The sequence below is a fragment of the Pristiophorus japonicus genome, chromosome 2 (genome assembly GCF_044704955.1).
Source record: "Pristiophorus japonicus isolate sPriJap1 chromosome 2, sPriJap1.hap1, whole genome shotgun sequence".
NCBI classification, from domain to species: domain Eukaryota; kingdom Metazoa; phylum Chordata; class Chondrichthyes; family Pristiophoridae; genus Pristiophorus; species Pristiophorus japonicus.
The window spans coordinates 356,515,315-356,535,927 of record NC_091978.1 but is presented as its reverse complement, the minus strand read 5'-3'; the positions used below and the strand labels follow the sequence as shown (position 1 = coordinate 356,535,927).

Sequence of the window (20,613 nt, the reverse complement as noted above, 5' to 3'; positions counted from 1 at the left end):
GATGTGCCTACTGTGTATTTCCAACATTTTCTGGGTTTTATTTCCTATTCGATACGTGAAGGTTAAACCTCTTCAAAAGAATGAGAAAACCATACCTAACACGGGTAATCTAACATTCCCCAATTTATGTAGCACCTGTCATCATATCAGATGTTTCGATGAAGGACCTGATTTTCCAGTCCTGAACTCCAATTGAGGGGGTGGAAGATGCCTGTGTGTGGATTTTTTTAACGTGTGGTGACCGTTGCATATCAGTCACCACATGGGCTTGACAGAGCTAGGCCTTTATCCAGTGGCAAGGGTTGAACCAGGACGACAGGAGACCTGCTCTGCTGCACAGACCTAGTGCGCACACTAATTGCCTCATTAAGCAAACATGCAGCTGTACTAAAGGTATTCCCTCCCCCCATGTACAGTGCAGATCCCATTCTGCCACTAAGCAAACACCGCCGAATGTAATGCAGAAACAGGGCCACATGATTGTCAGAGGCATGAAGAAAGCCGACACTGTCTCTCAAATTGTGAGATTCGGAGGGATGATCAAAACCTGGGTCAAAGTGGTGAGATTTAAAGGAGGATAGAGAGAGGCTGAGCGGTTTACAGAGGAAACTACAGACAGCGAGATCTAGGTGGTTGAAGGTATGATCACTGAAGGGTGAAGGGAGGGAGATGTGCAAGAGACTGAAGTTAAAGGAATGGAGAGTTTGGCAGGTGGGCTGTAGGGCTAGATAAAGTTACAGAGAAGGGGAGGGCCAAGACCCTTCCATTTCAAAACTCTGTCTTGGTCAATCTCTCAATTAAACAAAAATGTATTTTATATGTATTCTACAACAAAAATGTGCGCAAGACTTAAAATAACAACTGAATCCTCTGATTCAGCGAGCTTTAACCAAGAATACAGCTGTCTTTTTAAAAATTCTTTCCCTTTGTATGTGGGCTGCTTAACCCTAACACCCGTGAAGTGTGGCCATGAATGGAAGTAATAATCTGTACCAGTAACTAATGTTTCGCACAGGTGTTCCAGCAATGCAGTGGAAACAAGCATTAAACCAAAGTGATTGACTGGGAGAGTGTAACCTAAAAGAGGCCCTAGTGTAAATGTGGGTGTAGTTTGACGGATTTTCGGGAGTTTTTTTTAATAACTGTCATGTATTTATCTCCGTTCTAATGCAGTCAAATCACAAACTCTTTTAAAGCAGCTTTTTCCTCTCGTATCTGGTTAAAATATCTTTATCTGTTGCTATCTTCAAAGAAGTGCCCAAAAAAGGTTGCACTCGTGAGCGTTTGATTTAATTCTGCTTTGACTTAGCACTTACAGCTATTTTGTTAATGGTGTTTTTGAGTGTGCAGCTGGCTCTCCAATAAGTTACTACTGTAATTATAGAACAGGTATCAGAAACCAGATATCCCATATGTTCCCAGTTTATTGCTGGTTTGAATGGCAAAATATGCTTATTGTTCTCAAAGGACAAGGAAGAAAGAACTTGCATTTATACCATGTCTTTCACTGTATTTCTCTGCCAATGAAGTACTTTTAAAGTGCAGTTATGGTTATAATGTAGAAAAAGTCAGCCGACAATTTGCACACAGCAAGGTCCCAACAACTATGAGATAGATGACCAGATAATCTGTTTTAGTATTGTTGGTTGGGGGATAGATGATGGCCATGACACTGGGAAAACACTCTGCCCATCTTAAAATAATGCTATGGGATCTTTAGCATCCACCTGAGACAACAGACAGGATCTGAGTTTAACATCTTGTCTGAAAGACTGTACCTTGGACAATGCAGGACTTCCTCAGTACTGCATTGATGCGTGAGCCTAGATCGGTGTCGTCCAATAGAAATTGCTGACTAGCCACAAATGTGGATACAAATTGGGCTCAATTTTCCCCAGCGATTTGCGCCATTTTTTTGGGCAGGCCGCTTTTTTTGGCCTAAGTTTTTAAAAAAAACCCACAGTTTCCCCAATCAATTTGCACCAGCATAACTCAGTTAGTTACAATTTTATTAGGTTCATTTTTTTTCAGCCAAAGGAGGTGTATTTAGGCAAGTTTGGCCAGCTGAGAGTTACTCCAGTTCTGCTTACGCCAGCGTACGCGGGCTCTGCAGAAAGAGTGTTAAAGAAATCGCCGCAGGTAAGTGCAGCAGACGGAGAGAGCGAGACCGCAGACCGGACCGGATCTGCAAGCCCCTCGGCTGGGGCATTGGAGGTAAGTTGCTGCAAAAATTTCAACATGTTTTTAAATTGATGCAGTGTGTTGGGAGCTGGCTGTTTGTTTCACTTTGCAGCCTCAGCTCGCATTGTGTCCATGGTTACCATGGCAGCCTGATCTTTTTGGCGCAGATCAAGGCTCCACACCCAAAACTAAAGGACAGGTTAGGCTGTGCCAAAATGAAGAAATCCAACGAGGAAACTTAGAGCATCTTTTTTTGGCGTACTTGGGAGGGGGGGGGGGGGCCCAAAAAACGAGCGTAACTGTTCAAGTACGCCAAAAAAAAGCTTTGGGGAAAAATTGAGCCCAATGACACTGTTTCAGCCACCTACATAACTTTCGCATACTCACACAATACAGGTAATACTACATGTGTGCATACTTTCTTAACAAACATCTATCACCATTCAGTTACTAAGGCTGACCCGAAATGTGAAAGCTGTGGCTCAGTGGGTAGCATACTTGCCTCTGAGTCAGAAGGTTGTGGGTTCGAATCCCACTCCAGGGACTTGAGTACATAAATCTAGGCTGACACTCCAGTGCAGTGCTGAAGGATCGCTGCACTGTTGGAGGTGCCGTCTTTCGGGTGCGACATTAAACAGAGGTTCCATCTGCCCCCTCAGGTGAACGTAAAAGATCCCATGGCACTGTTTTGGAGAAGAGCAGGGGAGTTAGGCCCGATGTCCTAGCCAATGTTATCCCTCAATCAACATAACAAATGCAGATTATCTGATCATTATCACATTGCTGTTTGTGGGAGTTGCTTGTGCGCAAATTGGCTGCTGCATTTCCCACTTAACAACAGTGAATACATTGTACATTCATTGGCTGTAAAGTGCTTTGAGGCCTTTTGGCTAAGATCAAGTGTAGTATCTGTTCTTATCAGTTTAATATCCCCTATCTGGGGACCAAATATTAAATTGTTTTTTGGAACAGGGAGATGGAACAGGGGCTTGCTCCGTCCACTCCGTGCATTGACCTGGTATTGCAGTGTTTCCAGGAACGGTGCAGCTTCCCCTCTCGGCCTTTTGGCTAAGATCAAGTGTAGTAGCGCAAAGTGATCTTTGGCGCTGGAGTTGATCTGACAAGAATGAACATTTTTTTAAAAAGTAAAGTGCTTTGAGACATCCAGTGGTCATGAAAGGCGCTATATAAAAGCAAGTCTTTCTTTAAATCAAACTGAAAGTAGACAACCATAATAGTGTATTTTTTTTACATAGTACATATTTTTTCCAAAACATCTTTCCCATTTTGCAAGTCATTTTAACTAGGGTTTTATGTAACTGTACCTCACAACATTGTCTCACTGAATGAAAGATTATAAATGCAAGTCTTTCTTTGAATGGAATAGATCTTGACTTTGTGCGATAGTGGCCCGTTTTACATCACTTCCCATTTTTAGTTCCGTTGACTTCAGCCGGCTGTTATAACTATGATAAAGGAATAACAGAGCCTGTACATATTAAATGTTAATAGTATATAATAATGCTGAGCGATGTTAATTGAATCAAAATTTCGAAATCAACATTCCGAAATTTCACACTTGCACCTGTGCTTCAAATATTATATTCATAAAACATTAACAAGTCACAAGTGAACAGGTAGGAACTGATCGCTGGCTAATTAGCATCATAAAAAAAGAAAATCAGATTTTCACAAACCAATTTCCCTGAGTAGCAACAATTAACCTCGAAATGACCTTGGCATGTTCCTATTTACAGCATTTCCTTCAGGGGCTTCCTGAGCAGAAAGAAGATCAGAGTATAAATTTTTCCCCAGGCCCTATTCTGATATCCCAATGGGAAGTCCTGAGATTGGCCTGCATGACCTATTCATAGTGAATTCCCAGCCCATATTGAGCATGGTGCCGGTAGGCCGAAAAGCTGCACTTACTGGTCCTTTAACCAGTGTTTCTCAAATTGGTGTCCGCGGACCGCTGGGCATCTGTAAAAACTTTCCCGGGGGTCCGCTGTCGGAGGTCATTTCAAGCCTGCTCTTTTATAAAACCGACACTTGCTTATTCTCAATGGCTGGGCCCGCCTCCTCACAGAGGCTCACAGCTCTCACTCACTTTGCAATGAGCACTCCCTGCGGTCAAGCCGATTCCTCTCCCTGACACCGTGACCCTGTGCCACCCTCCCGACACGTGCCCAGAGCGCCTGTGGACCCCTTCAATCACGTGCCTAAAGGTGTTCACACAAACATGTACGAGCCCACAGTGTAGCTGATACAGAACATGCCAGTGGAGGACAGTATGGCAGTGAGTCGTGCTTCCCGCAGCATCCCAGAATCGGCATGAGCATCCATGCCCTCACTCACCTTGGCCAGCCTGCTGGCGGCTTTAACACCAAGTGGCCAATATTGGCCTGCTGTTGCTCCAGAGTACTGAGAATTGGGGTGAGAAGCCAACACTCCCATCTCACTGATATCTGTAAGTAATAATAATAGCTTTTATTTATATAGCGCCTTTCACGTAGTAAAACATCCCTCGGTGCTTCACGACAATTTTACAACACGTTAGATATTGACCATTGAGGGAAAGAGAGAAGGAAGTGTAAAAAGAGGCTAAAGGCCTCCGAAGCGGCAGTCAAAATGCGCACACAGATAGACACAGGCAAGAAAACAAAAAAAAATTCAAATTACATTGTAAATAATACAATAAGGAGTATACAATAGTAAAATCAGTATAATAAAGATTAATTATAATTAAATAATATGTACCATAATTATAAATTAAGTTAAAATGAGAAAATCAGCAATTGAATCAAATTAAATCAGTTATTAGTAAATACCTGTTCTTAAAAGCATTATTAAAATACTCTTTACATGCAGCACTTTCATATGAGTATTCTATAGTGTTATAATTTAGACGGGGGGGGGGGGGGGTTTGAAATTACCAATCAATTTGAAAAGTGTCCTTTGGGGTCTGTGATTCCTAATCAATTTGAAAAGAGGGTCCTTCAACCAAAAAAGTTTGAGACCCATTGTTTCAAACGTCTCCAACTAGAGATTAAAGGGACATGCCCACTTAAAGGTAAATGACTGCATATAGGGGCTCGATTTAGCATTTCCAGTGACAACAAATATTTTAAAGGTATTTTTCAGCCTTTCCACAATGTATGAAGGCAAAAGAAATGGCAAGCAGAGTTTAAGGGACGACACTCCAGAGTATCTCTACCGACGACAGCGCAACAGCATGTCTGTCACAAGATGGCAGCCAGGGTCAATGCTGCATGAATTGGGAACAAAATGGAAGAAGATTCCACCACTAAAGGAAGCTGCTGAGGTAAGATTACCCAACAGTACTGTTTATCGGGTAGGTGCCTTGAATATTCACACCACAAAGTGTTGCCTGTCAACTCATTTCACATTTAATTCGAGCCCATGCCAAGCCCTCTCACAACCTCCCACGCTCTGCCCTATGTAAACTTGGAGTCATCAAAATCTCAGCTGCCCGTGTCCCAACTCGCATCAAGTCCCACTCACCCATCACCCCTGTGCTCGCTGACCAACATTGGCTCCTGGTTAAGCAACGCCTCAATTTCAAAATTCTCATCCTTGTTTTCAAATCCCTCCATGGCCTCGCCCCTTGCCATCTCTGTAATCTCCTCCAGCCCCACAACAGCTTGAATGCATGCCTTGCTGGTGTATAATATGCTATATGGTTGTGAGAGGGCTTGGCATAGACTCGAATTAAATGTGAAACGAGTTGACAGGCAACACTTTGTGGTGTGAATATTCAAGGCAGCTACCCGATAAACAGTACTGTTGGGTAATCTTACCCCAGCAGCTTCCTTTAGGTGTGGAATCTTCCATATTGTTCCCAGTTCATTCAGCATTGACCCTGGCAGCCACCTTCTGACAAAATGATGCTGTGCTGTCGTCAGTAGAGATACTCTGGAGTGACGTCCCTTGAACTCTGAGATACGAGGTATGATGTATTTGCGCTCCTCTAATTCTGCCCTCTTGAGCATCCCTGATTATAATCACTCAACTATTGGTGGCCGTGCCTTCTGTTGCCTGGACCCCAAGCTCTGGAACTCCCTGCCTAAACCTCTCTGCCTCTCTACCTCTCTTTCCTCTTCCTTTAAGATGCTCCTTAAAACATACCTCTTTGACCAAGCTTTTGGTCACCTGCCCTAATTTCTCCTTTTTTGGCACGGTGTCAAATCTTTTGTCTTATAACACTCCTGCGAAGCACCTTGGGACATTTTACTACGTTAAAGGGGCTATATAAATGTTATGTATGCAATAAAGGTTCAAACTGAGTACTGTTTAATTAAGCAAGGTACAACCTTGCTTCTGCTTTATTTAGGCCCAAAGTGCCTGACTCTCAAAATGTCTGGCCTTTTATACCTGAGCAGCACCATGTGCATGCTGCTCAGTGGCCTCCAACAATGACGCCATCTGGTGGCTACAAACAGAATGTACATACATGACAATATCCCGTCTGAGATCTTATCACAGTCTTTCACAGGTTGACACGGTCCGGTGCTTTGCGCTCCTCGGTTGACCGTCTCAGTTCGATTCCAGCCTTGGGTGAGTGTGGCTGATGGCTGGATGACTGACTTGTTGGGAGTAGCATTGGCCATGTCAGGAATTGCAAGTCCATTTTTATTGAACTGGTCCGTGCTGGAAATTCCGGGTTCACTGATGACCCTTGAGTCCTCTGAAGACTGCTGGTAGGTTGGTTGGTCATCGACGGTTTCTTCGTCCGACTGTTCTGGCTCGTCTCTGTGCCTCAGCTTTGTCTGATCCATGTGTTTCCTGCAAGTTTGCCCATTCTTGAGCTTAATAACAAATACTCTGCTGCCCTCCTTAACCATGACCGTACCAGCAATCCATTTGGGACCCTGACCATAATTCAACACATATACAGGATCATTAACAGAAATTTCGCGTGACACAGTTGCGTGATCGTGGTACCCTTGTTGACTTTGTCTTCTGTATTCAACATGATTATTTAAATCCGGTGATAGCTTGGTCTTAGGACCTCTTTTCATCATGAGTTCAGCAGGCGAGACCCCTGTGAGTGGGGTCTTGTCCTGTAACTTGGCAGTATGCAGGACAAGCGTGTCTGCAGTGACCCTTGGGTTACTCTCCTCATGCCTTGCTTGATAATTTGTGTTGCACGTTCAAGCTTGCCCGGTGGACGCAGTCTTGAACGGTGCTGACCTTGCATGTTTTATGCCATTAAGTTTCACAAACTCCTGAAACTCCTGACTGGTGAAGCACGACCACTACGCTTACCACTATGTCAGGCAGACCATGTGTCGCGAGCATGACATTGAGATTCTCTATGGTTGCCATGGACGTGCTGGATGACATGATTATATATTCTATCCACTTTGAATAAGCGTCCACCACCACTAAAAACATCTTGCCCAGGAAGGGACCTTCAAAATCTACATGGATCCAGGACCAAGGTTTGGATGGCCACAACCACAGACTCAGCGGAGATTCCGCTGGTGCTTTGCTGAGCTGCATGCAGGTGTTGCACTGATGCACGCATGCTTCCAGCTCAGAATCAATGCCTGGCCACTATACATGGGACCTGGTGATGGCCTTCATCACTATACCAGGACGTGTGCTGTGTAATTCACGCACGAACTTCTCTCTCCCTTTCTTCGGCATTACAATGCAATTGCCCCACAATATGCAATCTGCTTGAATAGACAGTTTGTCCTTGCGACAAATGTACAGTTTGGCCTCATCGCACATTTGCTTAGTTATGGCAGACCAATCCTTTTTGAGGATGCAACCCTTTACCACCAAAAAAATCAGGTCCTGGCTGGTCCAGGTCTTAACTTGTTGAGCCATGATAGGGGTTCCTTCACTCTCGAAAGCATCCATAATTAACATTAGATCCGGCGGTTGTGGCGTTTCCACCTTCGGTGTGGGCAACGGCAACCGGCTCAATTCTCTGTGCCAGGTCTGTGGCGAATGACATAATCATAAGCAGATAGTGTCAGCGCCCATCTTTGGATGCGGGATGAAGCATTGGTATTGATATCTTTGCTCTCAGAAAACAATGAAATGAGCAGCTTGTGATCAGTCTCTAATTCGAACCTCAGGCCGAACAGGTATTGATGCATCTTTTTAACCATACACACACGCTAAAGCTTCTTTTTCTACCATGCTGTAGGCTCTTTCTGCTTTAGACAAACTTTTGAATACATACGCGACAGGTTGAAGTTTCCCCGACTCATTGGCTTGTTGGAGTACGCAACCAATTCCATATGACGATGCGTCACAGGCCAAAACTTAACGTTTACATGAGTCATAATGTACCAGTAGCTTGTTCAAGCAAAGCAGATTGGTGGCGTTCTCGAAAGCTCTGTCTTGCGATGTGCCCCACAGCCAGTTGTCGCCTTTTCTCAATAGCATGTGCAGTGGTTCTAGTAAGGTGCTCAATTTAGGTAGGAAGTTACCAAAGTAGTTGAGTAGACCCAGGAACGAATGCAGCCAGTCACATTCTGCGGCTTGGGTGCATCCTTGATGGCCTTGGTTTTCACGGCAGTAGGTCTGATACCATCAGCGGCGATTTTTCTCCCGAGGAATTCGACCTCCGGTGCCATGAAGATGCACTTTGAGCGTTTCCATCTGAGTCCCGCTCTATCCAAATGCAGTAGAACCTCTTCCTGGTTGTTCAGATGTTCCTTGGAGTCATGACCGTTGATCAGGATGTCATCTTGGAACTCGACTGTTCTGGGAACGGACTTCAGTAGACTTTCCATATTCCTTTGGAATATTGCTGCAGCCAAGCGAATTCTGAAAGGGCACCTGTGGTAAATAAAGTCCTTTGTGCGTGTTAATGCATGTAAGTCTCTTCGATGTTTCGACCAAGTCCTGTGTCATATAGGCCGATGTCAAGTCGTGAACGACTTCCCTCCGGCTAGCATCGCAAACATCAGCCTTCGGTAACGGGTATTGATTTTGTTTCGAAACCCTGTTGATCGTAGCCTTGTAGTCTCCACAGATTCTGACTGTGCCATCACTTTTCAGCACAGGAACAATGAGACTGGTCCATTCATTAAATTCGACCAGTGATATGATCCCTTCACGCTGGAGTCTGTCCAGTTCAATTTTGACCATCTCCCTCATCACATACGGCACTGCCCAAGCTTTATGATAGACGGGTCTTGCATCTGAGTCCACGTGGATCTGCACCTTGGCTCCCGTGAAATTGCCGATACCCAGTTCAAACAGCGAGGGGAACTTGCCCAATACTTGGGCACGTGTATCTTCCTCTGATGACTATGCCTTTATGTCGTTTCAGTCGCATCTGATTTTCTCCAACCAGCTCCTGCCGAGCAGTGTTGGGCCATTGCCTGGAACAATCCACAGTGGTAACTCGTGAACCGCACCGTTATATGACACATTAATTTGTACACTGCCAATCACCTTTATCAGTTCTTTGGTGTACGTACGCAGCTTGACTCAACTTGGGCCTCACAGTCTTAGTATCTCACAGCTTATTAAATGCCCTGTCGTTCATAATCAATTGACTCACCCCCATGTCCAGTTCCTTCAATATCGGTATCCCGTTTAATGTGAAATTTATCAGAATTGACTTACTCTTGGTTATGAAGGAATACAGTCCATACATTTTCTTCTTGGCATCTCGGATTGCGTATCCAGATCCGCGCTAGTCTGACTCTCATCCTCCATGTGGTGTGTCGCAGCTCGCTTGCTCATTTGTGGACACTTGTGCTGGAGATGCTCCACTCTCAGACAGCCTTTGCAACTATATTGCTTAAATCGGCACTGCTGGTGTCGATGATTTCCCCCACAATGCCAACACGGAGAAGTCGGATACATTCCCGTTGCCGGAATTTGGGCAGCCACAGTTCAGCGAACGAAGCCGGATAGGCCCTGCTATTTGCCGCTCTGCTGAACGCCGAAACAATCGCATTTACAGTCTTGCCGAAGTTCGGTTCTTCACCGCTATTTTCTTTAGACTCCTGTCCGTCGTCATACATGATCGAGCGATCTGGAAGGCCCTTTTTAAATCCAACTCCTCCACCGCCAGAAGTTTGCGCAGGATCATCTCATGGTTGATACAGATAACAAAGAAGTCCCGCAGCATGTCTGCTAACACCGTCCCGAACTTGCTCGGTCCCGCTAGATGTCTCAGGTTGGCAACGAATTCCGCCGCGCTCTGGCCCTCCGATTGAACGTGTGTATAAAACCTGTACCTCGAGATGATCATGCCGTCATCTGGCTTAAGGTACGCCCATACTAATGTACACAACTCCTCGTACGTTTTCTCTGTTGGATCACAAGGCATGAGTAGATTCTGTATCAGACCGTAGATCTTTGAACCGCACACAGTGAGAAACAATGCCCAGCACCGATCTGCATCGTCAACCCCCTTCATTTTGTTGGCCACGAAGTACTGGTTCAAACGGCTCACAAAGTCTGCCCAATCTTCTCCCTCTACGAATCACTCTCAAAATCCAATCGAGCTCATTTTGCAAACAAAGGTTCTTGTATTCTTGTTGCCAAATGTTATGTATGCAATAAAGGTTCAAACTGAGTACTGTTTAACTAAGCAAAGTACAACCTTGCTTCTGCTTTATTTAGGCCCAAAGTGCCTGACTCTAAAAATGGCTGGCCTTTTATACCTGAGCAGCACCATGTGTGTGCTGCTCACTGACCTCCAACAATGACGCCATCTGGTGGCTACAAACAGAATGTACATATATGACAATAAATACAAGTTGTGGTTGTTGCAACTTGCAACTAACACCCTTGGGAGACTTGCATCATCCAAGGGCTTCACACATTAAATACATTGTAATATAACCTGACTGTATGATGAATGGTCAATAAAAGGCGCATAGAATAGGCTGCAGGAGGGCCACATGGTTGCCACGAATAACCCCTCAACATTGGGAAATGGGCAGCTGAGTCACACTGCTGTTGCTACTCAGTGAGGAAAGGAGATGGAAGTGCTGTCCACGTTATTTTCTGCACCAGTCCACTTTGATACATGTGTGGGGCAGCACATTGATGAAGCCTGCAGTTGATATTCTGGACTGATAATGGCAGAAGAAAAACGTTTGAGTGGTCGTGACTTTAAAAAAAATGTATTCGTTCACGGGATGTGGGCATCGCTGGCAAGGCCGGCATTTATTGCCCATCCCTAATTGCCCTTGAGCAGGTGGTGGTGAGCCGCTTTCTTGAACCACTGCAATCCGTGCGGTGAAGGTGCTCCCACGGTGCTGACTTTATCGCAGAGGTTTGGTACAACTGAGTGGTTTGCTAGGCCATTTCGGAGGGCAGTTAAGAGTCAACCACATTGCTTTGGGTCTGAAGTCACATATAGGCCAGACCGGGTAAGGGTGGCAGATTTCCTTCCCATTAGTGAACCAGATGTGTTTTTACGACAATCCGGTAATTTCATGGTCACCATTAATGATAACAGCTTTTAAAAAAAAAATTTTAGATTTATTTAATTAACTGAATTTAAATCCCCCTAGCTTCCATGATGGGATTTGAATTCAAGTCTCTGGATCATTAGTCCAGGCCTCTGGATTATTAGTCCAGTAACCTAACCACTATGTTACCATACCTGTGTACTGCTACTTGCAGTGCTGACCCTATGGTACAGGTTGGCTGTAGATGTACTTACAGATTATTGCCACAGATTTTCAACTGGCTCTGTGCCAACGTGGAGCCTAAAAAGCCAGTTCACCATGAACCTGCCCTGTCGGTATTCCAAGGCCAGCAGTCAGCATTGGTTGTATAATGGTAGTTGCAGACAGTCGAGTTCTGGTGCCCGCTGCTGTCCTTGGCATGCCTTCTTTCATCTTGAACAACTTTAACTCTGAAGTACGGTATTTGGGGGTGCTTCAATAACAACCTCCATTATTCATTGCAACTTGAGCCTTCAATCACATCGAGAATCTTTGCCTCCAGTAATGCATCGGGTCCCGAATTAACTGGCAAAGCTGGAAGTCCGGTAATGAGTGTCCCCTTACCCTGGGTCTTCTCCCAACATCACTGGTCTTGTAAGAACTGGATGGGGGTTCCTGGTGCTCCCAAGGCCAGCCTGGAATCAGCGGGGACCTGGCACAATGGGGTCCCTGCCGTTTTCCGACGGGTTCCGCTTCCGGTTATGGCAGTGTCCACTTGAAACCCGAGGAAACTCGGAGCCATCAGTGACACTGTAAATTAGAACGTGTATTTGCTCCCCAGTTAAGCAATGCCTCGATTTCAAAATTCTCTTCCTTGTTTACAAATCCCTCCATGGCCTCGCCCCTCCCTGTCTCTGTAATCTCCTCCAGCCTCACAACCCCCCCCTCCCCCCACCCCGAGATGTCTGCGCTCCTCAGATTCTGCCTTCTTGAGAATCCTTGATTATAATCGCTCTACCATTGGTGGCCGTGCCTTCTGTTGCCGAGGCCCCAAGCTCTGGAACTCCCTCCCTAAATTCTCTGCTCTCTACCTCTCTTTCCTCCTCTAATTGAATATCATTGAATATATTTAAGGTGGAGATAGATAGATTTTGAACGATAAGGGAGTCAAGGATTATGGGGAGCGGGCAGGGAAGTGGAGTTGAGGCCAGGATCAGATCAGCCATGAACTTATTAAATGGCGGAGCAGGCTCGAGAGGCCGAATGTCCTACTCCTGCTCCTATTTCTTATGTTCTTATGTTCAGACGCTTCTTAAAACCTACCTCTTTGACCAAGCTTTTGGTCATCTGCCGTAATTTTTCCTTATGCGGCTCAGTGTCAAATGTATTTTTTTGTCTTAAAACACTCCTGTGAAGCGCCTCGGGATGTTTAACTACATTAAAGGCACAAGTTGTTGTTGCTGCAATATATGTAACCTGAAATAACGCATGTATAAAATATCTTTAACATGAAATTATTGCTTTGCTGAAACTGAGGAGAGAATTCATTTTCTTGGCAGTGAGCGCCACCTGACAAAACCAAACTAACCCCAAATGTGACGGGTAATAAAGCTGGAGGCGTTTTGCATACCAAAGTGTAAATTATATCAAAAGCTGTTTTTCACTTGTCATATTACATAGCTGAGTCACAGACCAATGGATTGCAATTTATCTTTACCTTAAGGGAGTGTTTTCTACCACAGCTTATTAAAAAGCACTCTTCTGACAACAAAATAATATCCAACAATATGGTTAGGCTGGTGTTTCTAAATAGGCTGTAGCTACATTGAGTTGTGTCATTCCATTGTTTATACATTAATAGTTTGTACATGGTCTACGTCTCTGAGTCATACAGGAGGGCGGGTATTACTACAGCCCTGTACACCATGAGCTTGGTCTGTATACGGGAGCTTGTATATTGGAAGTTTGGCCCTCCTGTAATGCTCAGAGACATGGACCATGTACAGTAGACACCTCAAGTCGCTGGAGAAATACCACCAACGATGTCGCCGCAGGATCCTGCAAATCCCCTGGGAGGAGAGACGCACCAACATTAGCGTCCTCGACCAGGCCAACATCCCCAGCATTGAAGCACTTTACTCGCTCGGCTCCGCTGGGCAGGCCACATTGTCTGCATGCCAGACACGAGACTCCTAAAGCAAGTGCTCTACTTGGAACTCCTTCACGGCAAATGAGCCAAAGGTGGACAGAGGATACGTTACAAGGACACCCTCACTTATAAAGTGCAACATCCCCATTGACACCTGGGAGTCCCTGGCCAAAGACCGCCCTAAGTGGAGGAAGTGCATCCGGGAGGGCGCTGAGCACCTCGAGTCTCATCGCCAAGAGCATGCAAAAATCAAGCGCAGGCAGCAAAAGAGCGTGCGACAAACCTGTCCCACCCTCCCTTATCCTCAACAACTATCTGTCCCACCTGTAACAGGGTCTGTGATTCTCGTATTGGACTGTTCAGCCATCTAAGGACTCATTTTTAGAGTGGAAGCAAGTCTTCCTCAATTCCGAGGGACTGCCTATGATGGAATAGTTTGTGGGCTATAGGCTGGGGACATATAAATATATTTCATTAAAAATTGTCAGTGAGAGAGTAAGGAGCGAGGCTACAAAATAATTTCTATGTGCAGAGGGTTACTGGGGCATGGATTACTTTGCCACAGGGAGTGTGCTGAGGCTCTGGCCATTGCACTTTTTAAGGGAAATTGGATAAATATTTGAAACGGAGGACGATATCGGGCTATGGGCAAGAGAGCACGGCAGTGGAATTCGATTTTGATTGTTGTACCAAAGAGCTAGCACAGACACAATGGGCAGAAATGCCTCCTGTGCTGTAAACATTGGTTGTATGAAAACTCATGCAGCGAAAAACATTATTAATTTTAGGAGAGGGAAGTTATGGACGGGATTGTAATAGATAGGGAATATGTTTTTTTTTTATTCGTTCATGGGATATGGTCAAGGCCAGCATTTATTGCCCATTCCTAACTGCCCTTGAGAAGGTGGTGGTGAGCCACCTTCTTGAACTGCTGCAGTCAGGTGGTGCTTATTATTGTTTTCGTAGCAGTATTTTACCACTGAGTGGCTTGTTAGGCCATTTTAGAGGGCAGTTAAGTGTCAACCACATTGCCATGACCAGGTAAGGACGGCAGATTTCATTCCCTCAAAGGCATTAGTGAACCAGATGGGTTCTTACGACAATCCGATACATTACTGTCACTAGCTTTTTATTCCAGATTTATCTAATTAACTGAATTTAAATTTCCCAGCTGCCGTGGTGGAATTTGAACTCACATCTCTGGATCATAGAATACAAGAGCAGGGGGGGGTTATGCTTGAACTGTATAAAACACTGGTTAGGCCACAGCTGGAGTACTGCGTGCAGTTCTGGTCACCGCATTACAGGAAGGACGTGATTGCACTGGAAAGGATACAGAGGAGATTTACAAGGATGTTGCCGGGAGTGGAGAATTTTAGCTATGAGGACAGATTGGATAGGCTGGGTTTGTTTTCCTTGGAACAGAGGAGGCTGAAGTGTATAAAATTATAAGGGGCCTAGATATAGTGGATCGAAAGGGCCTATTTCCCTTAGCAAAGGGGTCAACAACCAGGGGGCTTAAATTTAAAGTAATTGGTAGAAGATTTAGAGGGGATTTGAGGGGAAATTTCTTCCGCAGAGGGGGTCTGTAACTCACTGCCTGAAAGGGTGGTAGAGGCAGAAACCCTCACCAAATTGGATGTGCACTTGAAGTGCCTTAACCTGCAGGGTTACGGACCTAGAGCTGGATTAGCTGGATAGCCTCTTGTTGGCCGGCGCGGACACAATGGGTCGAAATGGCCTCCTTCCGTGCTGTAAACTTCTATGATTCTATGATTAGTCCAGGCCTCTGGATTACTAGACCAGAAAGAACCACTATGTCATCATTTGCTGTACTAAACAGGTTAGCATTACTGAAAGTTAGTATGTCACCTGTTCCAGAGTGAATGCTTCCTAGGTTGCTAATAGAAGCAAAGGTAGAAATGGCAGAGGCATTGGTCACAATCTTTCAATCCTCATGATACAGGAGCAGTGCCAGAGGACTGGAAGGTTACTCATGTTATATCACTATTCAAGAAAGGGGAGAGGGGTAAATCAGGAAACTACAGGCTAGTCAGCCTAACATTGATGGTGGGGAATTTATTGTCCATTATCGGGGATTAAATAAACTATAATTTGGAAAGGCATGGGTTGATCAAAGACAGCCAGCATGGATTAGTTAAAGGCAAATTGCATCTGATTAACTTGATTGAATTATTTGATGATGTAACAGAGAAGGTTGCTCAAGGTAATGCAGTAGATGTTCCCCCTCCCCTTTTATAGGGGGCACTTGTAAATTATGGTTTTAGTGCCCCCAAAAAAAGCAAAAAAACTACAAAAAATACAAACATTTTTTTTTAAAAAGGGCAGTTGAAAATGTCTGGAGTGTCCCCCAGATCGGGGGGCACTCGATTTAATTGTTTAATTGTCTTTAACCCAAAAGAGTTGCAGTAGATGTTGTATATATGGACTTTCGGAAGTCATTCGACAAAGTGTCACATAGGAGGCTTGTTAAGAAGATGGACGCCCATGTGATTAAGGGTAAAGCGGCGATATGGATACAGAAGTGGCTCAGTGACAGGAAGCAGAGGGTGGTGGTGGTGGTGGATGTTTATCAGATTGGGAGGTGGTTTGGAGTGGTGTTCCCCAAGAGTCAGTTTTGGGTTCATTACTCTACTTAATTTTTAATAAATGACCTAGTCTCGGGTGTAGCATTATAGAGTCTGTAGGTGATATGAAACTTGGCAAAGGAATAGATCATGATGAGGATAGTTATAGACTTCAGGATAACATAGACAGGACGGTGAATTGGGCAGAAGCTTGGCAGATGGAGTTCAATGTGCAGAAGTGTGAAATGATGCAACTTGGGAGGACTAATATAGAAAGGCAGCATACTATAAATGGCACGATTTTGAAAAGTGTAGCTGAGCTGTGGGACCTTGGTGTCTACATACACAAATCCTTAAAGGTGGCAGGGCAAATTGATAAGGTGGTTCAAAAAGCACATGGGTTACTTGGGTTTATAAATAGAGGAATAGAATAAAATAGCAAAGAGATCATGCTCGAACTTTATAAATCACTGGTTAGGCCTCAGTTGGAGTATTGTGGGCAATTTGTGGCACCACACTTCAGAAAAGATACAAAGGACTTAGCAAGGGCACAGAGAAGGTTTACCAGGATGTTACCAGGGATGAGGGATGTTATGTCTGTAATGCACTTATGAATGACTCCACGAGGCAATGTGTTGTACTCAAACTGTAGTGACCTTGGTCCTTTATTCGTAACTCCAGAGTGAGGCAGCCGCATGGTGGCTACCCTTTTATACAGCCCCTGCCACCAGGGCAGGAAACCCTGGTCTCCACCAGTTGCACCCTCTAGTGGTGCCAGCATAGTATATACACAGTGTAAACCTTATTGATAGTACATCAGGTAAACAAGTCTCCATCTTATGCAACTATACAGTGACTACACAGAGAGTATATCTATAGTCTGCATATATAACAAGGGATTTCTGTTATGAGGGAAGGTTGGAAAAGTTAGGACTATCCTCCTTGGATTAGAGAAAGTTAAGAAGTGACCTAATAGAGGTTTTCAAGATGATGAGAGGTTTTGATAGAGTAGATAGAGAAAAACGATTCCCTCTGGCGAGTGGGTCAATAACCAGAGGGCACAGATTTAAAACCATTGGCAAAAGATTGAGAGGGGCAATGAGGAGAATTTTATTCCACTCAGAGAGTTGTAGGGGATCTGGACAACTCTACCTGAAAAGGTGATGGAAGCCGATTCCTTAAAGCATGTTACAAGGGAGTTGTCAGGTGCTTGAGGATAAGGAACTGACCGGGTTACGGCCAAAAAGCACGGTTGCTTTTTCAAAGAGCCAACACAGGAATAATGGGCCGAATGGCCTCCTGTACTGAATCTCTGATTTCTTTCTTTGGGCTCAATCTAAGCTAACACTGCAGTGCAGTACTGAGGAAATACTGCATGGTCAGAGGTGCTAGCCTTGAAATTAGACATTAAGCCGAGGCCCCGTCTGCCCTCGCAGGTGGGTATAAAAGATCATATGGTATTTTTTTTGAAGAAGAGCAGGGTCTTCTTCTAGTGTCCTGGCCAATATTTATCTCTCAACCACTATCACTAAAAAAAACAGATAATACGGTCATTATCTCATTGCTGTTTGTGGGAGCTTGCTGTGTGCGAATTGACTCACGCCTTTCCTACATTGCAACAGGGACTACACTTCATCAAGTAATTAATTGGCTGTGAAGCATTTTGGGACAGTCTGAGGTCATGAAAGGTGCTATATAAATGCAAGTTCTTTCTTTTACAAAGTAAAATTAGCAGTGACCTGGAAAACATTTACCCAGTGGTCCTACCGACCGAGAAATGATGGTTGTCTCTAGGGGAAGGAGAGCAGATGTATAAACAAAATACAAACAACAGAACCACATGGTGAAAAGGAACACGGGTGTACTTTAAGAGCTAATAGCAAATGCTGCAGATATATTTTTAAAACGGACTACTCAAGAGTGCCATATCCCGACTCGTAACCAAAGGACTGGAATCACGGTCCATTTCATTCACTTTCTCAAGAACACACCTTCACTTAAATCAAAACCACACGCACCATCGCATTATTCATTATTAACTGCACATTGATTCACTCACGGTTAGCTAATTAAATTCCTTTTGATATGCTTGGTGAAGGCTAGCCTCTGTACAGACCCGCTGACCTCCTACACACACCTACAGGGTGCAGCCGTGACTCAGCTTCCCACCAACGGTGCTTTGGTGGGAATCATATAGCAGTACAGGGTAACGCACACATATTGTGGGACTTGCCTGGCCCTTCCCATGAGAATGTGTGCCAGGAATTCCTTAGCATGTTAAAACCTATTCTGCATGCATGGAATGTCATTAGAGAAGGAGAATTAAACAAGCGATTATTCCCAAATGCGTCATCAAGTGAAACAAAAAAAAAGTTTATCTTTGAGTAATTTTACGCGGTGGGCTACAGGTCATGACTATGAACAATTGGGAGGACTGTGCAAATGTCAATATTCATGTAGAAAGACTTTTTAAGTTTTAGGTATTATCAAAATAAGTTATGAAAACAAGGATTACATGTTTAAATTAAGTATCAGAGATGTCAGATCAGTTATCATGAAGGATTATTCTTGTTAGTATAAATGTAAAGTGAATGAGAATCCTGCTGAGCACATTAACTCGTAACTACCTCAAACAGTAGAGAGCCCTGGATACTTTTCATTAAAAAAGCCCCATTTCTTTCACTCAGTAGAAAGAAAGAACTTGTATTTATATAGCACCTTTCACATCCTCCGGACGTCCCAAAGCGCTTTGCAGTCAATGAATTACTTTTAAAGTGCAGTCACTGTTTAATAGGAAAACATGACAGGCAGTTTGAACACAGCAAGTTTGCACAGGCAGCAAAAAGAAAAATAACCACATTATTGGTTTTGGTAATTTTGATTTTCTTCAAATAGTTATAAGGAATCTTTTAGTTCCACCTAATCAGATAGACGGGGGCTTGGTTTAATGTCGCATCTGAAAGATGGCACACAGGAACAGGAGTAGGCCATTCGTCCCCTCGAGCCTGTTCCACCATTCAACTAGATCATAGTTGTTCTCTACCTCAACTTCATTTACCTGCCTTTGCTCCATACTCCTCTGATAACCTTATTCAACAACAATCTATCGATCTCAGTTTTGAAAATTTCAACTGATCTCGCATCCATACCCATTTGGGCACGAGAGTTCCAGATTTTGGTTACCCTTTGTGTGAGAAAGTGATTCTTGATTTCACTCCTGCATCGCCTGAAAATGACAGCCAATTTGTACACAGCAAAGACCCACGACCATCAATGAAATAAATGACGAGATCATCTGTTTTAGTGATATTGGTTGATAGATAAATATTGGCCAGAACAATGAGAGAGCTCTCGGAATTCTTCTGAAAATAGCGCCATGGGATCATTTGACGTCCGCCCGAGAAGGCAGACGAGACCTCAGTTTCACATCTCATCTGAAAGATGACATCGCTCAACAGTGCGGAGGTAGGGATGGAGGTGCGTGATGTGGAGTTGGAATAAGCAGCGTCGGGGATAGAATGGATAAGGGGTTTGAAGTTGAGTTGGGGGTTGAATGGGTTGTGTAGTGTTTGGTTCAGCCAGGGAGGGTTAGAGTCAGGGACAAGGGAACGGAATATTTGGCTGAGTGGAGTGACATCAAGCTCTCTCGATATTGAATTGTCAATTTTTTATCACATAATATTCATGTGGAGAGCCTTGGGATGTGTCAATACGTTAAAGGTGCTATATAAATATAAGTTGTTGTTGGAGAAAGTTCTGGCTCAACCAGGACTTAATGTCAGATAAGCAGGCTGACAGAACAGAATTGAATCAGAGAACAACTGTGCAACAGCCAATTCATTGGGGCTGCAGCTAACCTGCTACGTTCTATGTCCTTGAACAATTACTTCCTCAGCATGAGGTTTCCAGGGTCTCAACAGAGAGCTCTGCCCAATTCCCGACGGGTGATCCCCGATGTAAGGGACCCTGCCCGATGTTTCCGTGCCCTATTCACCTCACTGCCTTTTATTTTTTGAGCACAGTATTACGAGAAGAAAATAGAATCCTATATTGTACCAGAGCTAAGCATTTAAATCATTGCTGAATACATACCATTCTTTGACAAGCTCAGAGTCGCAGTTTTCCTTCAACCACTAGGTGGGGCTATTGGCTCAGTAACTCTGGGCATTTTAAAGAACGGGTTTTGCTACATTAATGAAAATGACCAATTATATTGCCACATGTAGAGCTGCGCTGGCTCTTACTATTTATTTTACAGAGAACTTTTTGTTCTGTTCTGTAATCTGTGTAGATCGTT

The 20,613-nt window shown here is 44.2% G+C and overlaps 1 non-coding gene across 1 annotated transcript; it reads left to right on the top strand.

Annotated features, from left to right (window-relative positions):
- The first annotated feature begins 3,051 nt into the window (after positions 1-3,051).
- On the top strand, positions 3,052-3,233 carry LOC139251343 (U2 spliceosomal RNA). The gene has a single exon (XR_011591386.1). It is a non-coding gene; the product is annotated as a U2 spliceosomal RNA (small nuclear RNA).
- The last annotated feature ends 17,380 nt before the right edge of the window (positions 3,234-20,613 follow it).